Raw genomic sequence first — 6,167 nt, forward strand, 5'->3', positions numbered from 1 at the left:
TTCAGTTCTCAAAGCTTCTGCTGTGCTTGTGTGTCTGCCCAGTGCATGCACCATTCAGGTATTTATCTGTTCCTTGGGCAGTGACTTACATCATAACTGAGTTTCCAAAACCTTCTCCATTATTCTCTGGGTCTGTGTTGCGCAGTGTGTAACCCAGGAGTGAGTCTGAGACTGGTAATAGTTCGTATTCAGAACTAATGGATTTCCTTCTCCAACTTTCTCATCCTCGGACTTTCCCTGACTCTCTCTGGCTCTCAAGGGTCCTTTTTGGCAGTCTTCTGGCTAGAAACCCACTGTTTCTCCCAGAATTTTAGCCCATGCACTTTCTGAGCACCTGTGGTGCTTCCTAGGCAACATGAAGAGAAAGAAGAGAGAAAGATAACAGGAATCCTCCCACACTCTTCAGGCCATTGGAACTTCCTTTCCCAATTTTGTGTAAAGTGAGAGATGGTTGTTTGAGTTTTAGGTGCCCACACCTCTGCGGCCACCATCATGACAGTGAAGCTTTAGGACTTTGGCTGGCATTGAGGTCTGGGAGGGAAAGAAAAAGAAAAAGGGATTCTCTCCCATCTTCTTTACTTGGCAAGCCCACTTTCCTGATCCTCCAGTTAGAAAAGGGGGTTTCTGATCCTTTTGTAGTTCATGAGCATGATGACTGGGTGCTCACACTGCTGCGTGACATGTGCCTCCCTCCAAACCTTGTTAAGACATCGGCACATTACCTGTCTGACGTAAAAATAAAAAAAATGAAATTAAAAAAAAAAGAAAGAAAAGGGGGTTTCCTTTTGATTTGTTGTTGCAGTCTATACTTGGTGAACAGTTGCAGGCCTTAGCCCATCCTTGGATCAAAGCCAAGAGATACAGGAAAGAAAAACCAAGTCATCTCACTGCCACACCAGTTGCTCTTCAGATTTTGACTTCCCTTCTCAATCTACTTGCTACTGTTCATTTTTCAGAGTCCTCAGCTAGTTGCTATTGTGTTCTCTCCAGAGGTTTTAGTTATAATCAATGGGAGAGAGAGGCTATAATGGGCTCGCTCTGTCTTGATCAGCACCAGAAATTCTGTAATGACAATTTAAATGCCAAATGATGGTTCTTGCAGAGAGTTATTCTCAAACCTAGCAACAAATTTGATTAGCTGGCAAGCTTAAGAAAAAGAAAATTCCAGAGACACAGACATAGAGAACAAATGTATGGATACCAAGGGGGAAACGGAAGATTGGGATTGATACTATTGCTACTATGTATAAAACTGATAACTTATGAGAACCTACTGTTCCGCACAGGGAACTCTACTGTGCTCTGTGGTGACCTAAATGGAAAGGAAATCCAAAAAGGAGGGACTATATGCAAACGTATAGCTGATTCACTTTGCTGTATAGTAGAAATTAACTCCAATAAAAATGAAAAAAAAAAAAAAAAATCCCAGACTCATCTCTTGAAGATGGAAATCTAAGAATTTATAGAAGATGCTTCTCAGTTTCTGATATAGCCAACCTGGCACCAGTTTTGGGGGCGGGGCGCTCAGACTTAAGATCTGAGCTGGAAGTGTGAGAAGCCCTGGATGAGATGATTTCTAAGGTCCTTTTCAACCATGAAATCCTCAGGCTCTATGTTGAGACTATTCCATTCAGAAAGCTGCTTGTTAAGGGAGGTGCCTGTCTATCCATTTCCTTCAAATATGTAACTGTTGCTCTGGATCACATAGGTCGTCTCAAATAATGCCACAGGGCAGACCAAAAATACATAGAACTGATAGGCAAAATCAAATAGTAATACCAACAGGGAAACGAACAGAGTTTCAACCTGTAAGATGAGTTTCATTGGAAATGAGAACTTCTTGTAATAACAGCAGTGAAAAATTCTCAATCTGCTTTATGTGGTGTTAGCCAGGAGGGGAGACTATGTATTTTCAGGTCTGAGGATTAGTGGTTTCATTAAGTGGCTCCTTTTCTCTCTAGGATTATCCCTTTCCCATATATTTGACAAACTTCTTTTGGTTGAGTGCAGTTTCTGCTATGTGCTAGGAATCACTAGGGACTTTAAATTTGCTTTTCATAACATGCTTTCAAAATTTATTTCTAAGGGACCTCAGAAATCATTTCCTTGGGCTTACACCTCTAATGATACAAGAGGAAACCAGGCCTGCACAGTTATGTGTCTTAATTAGGGGGTCAGAGCTGGGGCCAGAAGCCAGCCGTTGGCTCCCAAGCCACATATTTTCTGTCTGACTGAGCTGAGGCAGGTGAGAGTTCGGATGCAAAGTCTCCTGGCATTGTAACTGAGCCGGGTCAGATGCTGCAGTGGGTACGCAGTGACTAAGTTACATGCAGCGCATTTGTAAAGGACACGTTGACCTAAAAATGCTTTAGCTCCTGAATTTGCAGTTACGAAAGTCTTGGCAACCAAAATGACCCACAACTTATAAAGTGCCAACATATTGGCACATCCTATTCTCTGCACACTGGGCACTAGACAGCCCTTGGTCACCTCTGGAGCTCCACCGACCCCATTTCCTTTTAAATGTGCTGCATAGTGTTTTATAGTCAGGGTTAAATCAGAGAAGCAGAACCTCGATAAGGGATATATTATATATATATATACATATATATATATATATATATATATGTATTTTTTTTTTTTTACAGGAATTAGACCTTGCACCATTGTAGGAGGAGCTGGGAGAGTGAAGGTTTGAAAGGGTGAAATGGAGAATCAGGGCTGGCACCAACCTGTCAGTCCATGGAGCCAAGCATTCCTCTTTTGGTGAACTCAGAAGCACAGCCATTACACGAAGGGGTTTTTGTGAAATGGTGTTTTGGCTTAAGCAACTTGATACCACATTAATCACTATAGGTAGGGAGCCTAAAATAGAAATAGCTGTCATGCTTTGAGAGTAATGTTCCTGGCTCTGTTCTCATTTGTCATGAACAATCTGGAATCAGCCTGTTTCACCACAGTCTGAAAACGTGTGACAGCTTTAGTGTGACGGAGCTCTGGGACGTGGGATATTCTGGCATCAGAATAGCTTTGTCGCCAGGCTGATCTGCACATGCATGCTGGCTTTGTACACTTACTGTGGGATTGGAGCTATACTTTCTGAAAAGCTACATATTTGCTTTCTCATTCGTAAATGGGGCCAGTCGTAATCAGACCATAATACTGATTTGGAGTAGGTATACTAGTAGATGCTCTAATAAAAATGATTCCTTTTATTTATCTAGTTCAACCCTTTCTCCTAGTACATCTAAGACATGTACTATTTCTCAGAATATCTCCATGTAGGAATGCTCTTATTGTTTAAGTATTGGATTTTGATCATGAATCTAGGTATATAATATTCAGCAATCCTGGCACTCCATCATGTCCCAGATTCCTAGTATCAATAATTTTGGATTTGTATTGACAGTGAAAGGACCACTATTTGGCAAGAGAAACATCTGATGAAGCTCATGGACTTGACCCCACAGGAGAGAAATAGAGTGCTCTCTCAGTAGTTAGGAATCTATTGACTTGGCTTATTTATTTTTGAACTTTTTATTTTGTATTGGGGTATAGCCAGTTAACAATGTTGTGATAGTTTCAGGTGACCAACAAAGGGACTCAGCCATACATATACATGTGTCCATTCTGCCCCAAACTCCCCTCGCGTCCAGGCTGCCTCATAACATTGAGCTGAGTTCCATGTGCTATATAATAGGTGCTTGTTGGTTATCTGTTTTAAATATAGTAGTGTGTACATGACCATTCCAAACTCCCTAACTATCCCTTCCCCCGGCAACCATAAGTTCATTTTCTAAGTCTGTGAATCTCTTTCTGTTTTGTAAATTAGTTTGTTTGTATCATTTCTTTTTAGATTCCACATATAAGGGATGTCATATGATATTTCTCCACCTCTGTCTGACTCAGTATGACACTCAGTTCATCCATGTTGCTACAAATGGCATTATTTCATTCTTTTTGATGGCTGAGTAATATTCCACTGTATATATGTGCCACATCTTTATCCATCCCTCTGTATTGACTTGGTTTATAAAGGTGAGTGGGGTGACATCAGCTCTCCTGGAATCCTTCCATTTTCCTAGGTTAGGAGAGAGATTCATTAATCATGAAGTTAGAAGAAAGAGGCAAGTTGAAGCTGATATCAAAGTTGGAGAAAGAGAAGCAGAAGAACAGAACTTGAAAAGCATAATTATTCTGTAGCCATTAATTTTAGGAGGATACAGACCTATATATTTGATAGCCCTTGGGAACATTACTGTATTATAGATGCCCAAAATTGTTTGTTGAATTTGAATTTAATAAAATAATGCTCATGAACCTCTGAAACATGAAGAAAAGTTTTAGTTATATTCACAGTACTCTGTTTAGGAATCTGGAAAGCTATATTATCATTTTAGAAAGACTTTAATTAGTAGTAACTAAAATGAAAAATTTATGAAGGATAAACTTTTAGAAGAGTCACAGAGGATATTTTATTATCAAAAGTAGGATAATTGGCATTGTTTTACCATAACAATGCTGAGCATATGGTAAAAATTGAATAAATGCTTTTTTTGGGGGGGAATGAAACCTGAGATTGAACTAAAATAATGCTTTTAAAATAGAAATCAGATTATGCAGGGCAGGTTGGACTCTGAACTTAACTCATGGAATATGGAAGATTCTCTTGAAATCTCTCAGAAATGTAGTCAATTACCTGACTGTTGAAGGACACTGATAATATATTCCCTACCTACTTTTCTACAAATTGTTGACAATCACAATAAATCTAATTTAGTTACTGATCCAACTGAGCAAGTAATTGACCTGAATGCCCTCAACAGAACTTTGCGATATAAAATCACTCTCTATAAGTTGATTAAAAGGTTGATACTTTTTTTTTTTCAACCTAGAATAATGATAATTTTCTTTCCAGCTTATCTCTTATTTTAGGTTCTCAAGATTTAAAAACTACCAGTCAGTGGTAAACACAGTAAAGAATCTGCAGTCAACCCACACTCTTCTGTATAATTAATAGGATTGCTCAGGCAGCTTATCTGCTTAAATTCTGAAAATCTCTTTATCCTTTATCTGCAGAAACACTAATCGCTTGAAAAGGACAAGACTGAGGAAAACTTGTTTTAAAGCTGGGTTTAAACAATTTTTTTTTTTCTGCAGCAAATTCTGTTGCTCTAATTCCCTGGGTTACTTGCATCTCTTCTTCATACTATCACTACCCTTCTAGGTATTTTGAACAGCATGTTGCATTCATTTGAGCATATGTGAGTTGCTTACGTTTTCTGGTGAGATAAGCATTTCTTAAAGTGAAAGTGTAATTGCTCAGTTGTGTCCACCTCTTTGCGCCCCTATGGACTGTTGCCTGCCAGGCTCCTCTCTCCATGGAATTCTCCAGGCAAGAATCCTAAAGTGGGTTGTCATTACCTTCTCCAGGGGATCTTCCCAACCTAGGGATTGAACCTGGGTTTCACGCATTGCAGGCAGATTCTTTACCTTCTGAGCCACCAGGGAAGCCCAAGCATTTCTTTCTTTCTTTTTTTTTAATTTTAATTTTTTAAAATTTTTAATTGGAGGATAATTGCTTTACAATATTGTGCTAGTTTCTGTTGTACAACAATATGAATCAGCTACTGCTGTTGTTTAGTAACTAAGTTGTGTCTCACTCTTTGCAATCCCTGAGACTGTAGCAAGCCAGGCTCCTTTGTCCTCCACAATCTCCCAGTTTGCTCAGATTCATGTTCACTGAGTCAGTGATGCTATCTAACCATCTCATCCTGTTGCCCCCTTCTCCTTTAGCCTTTAGTCCTTCCCAGCCTCAGAGTCTTTTCTGATCAAAGTCAGCTCTTTGCATCAGATGGGCCAGAGTTTTAGAGCTTCAGCATCAGTCCTTCCAATGAACCTTCAGGGTTGATTTCCTTTAGGATTTACTGGTTTGATCTCCTTGCAGTCCAAGGGACTCTCAACAGTCTTCTCCAGTCATCACAATTCGAAAGCATAAATTCTTCAGCGCTCAGACTTCTTTCTAGCCTGATTCTCACATCTGTACACAACTACTGGAAAAACCATATCTTTGACTTTACAGGCCTTTTGTTGCCAAGCATTTCTTAAGGTCTCTTCTATTCAGCCTTTGGCTGGATTTCACCAGGCCCAGGGAACAGGGTCCGGGA

The 6,167-nt window shown here is 39.7% G+C and overlaps 1 non-coding gene across 1 annotated transcript; it reads left to right on the top strand.

Annotated features, from left to right (window-relative positions):
• The first annotated feature begins 627 nt into the window (after window positions 1-627).
• On the top strand, window positions 628-732 carry LOC133040985 (small nucleolar RNA U13). The gene has a single exon (XR_009689090.1). It is a non-coding gene; the product is annotated as a small nucleolar RNA U13 (small nucleolar RNA).
• The last annotated feature ends 5,435 nt before the right edge of the window (window positions 733-6,167 follow it).

This window comes from Dama dama, chromosome 2 (genome assembly GCF_033118175.1).
Source record: "Dama dama isolate Ldn47 chromosome 2, ASM3311817v1, whole genome shotgun sequence".
NCBI classification, from domain to species: domain Eukaryota; kingdom Metazoa; phylum Chordata; class Mammalia; order Artiodactyla; family Cervidae; genus Dama; species Dama dama.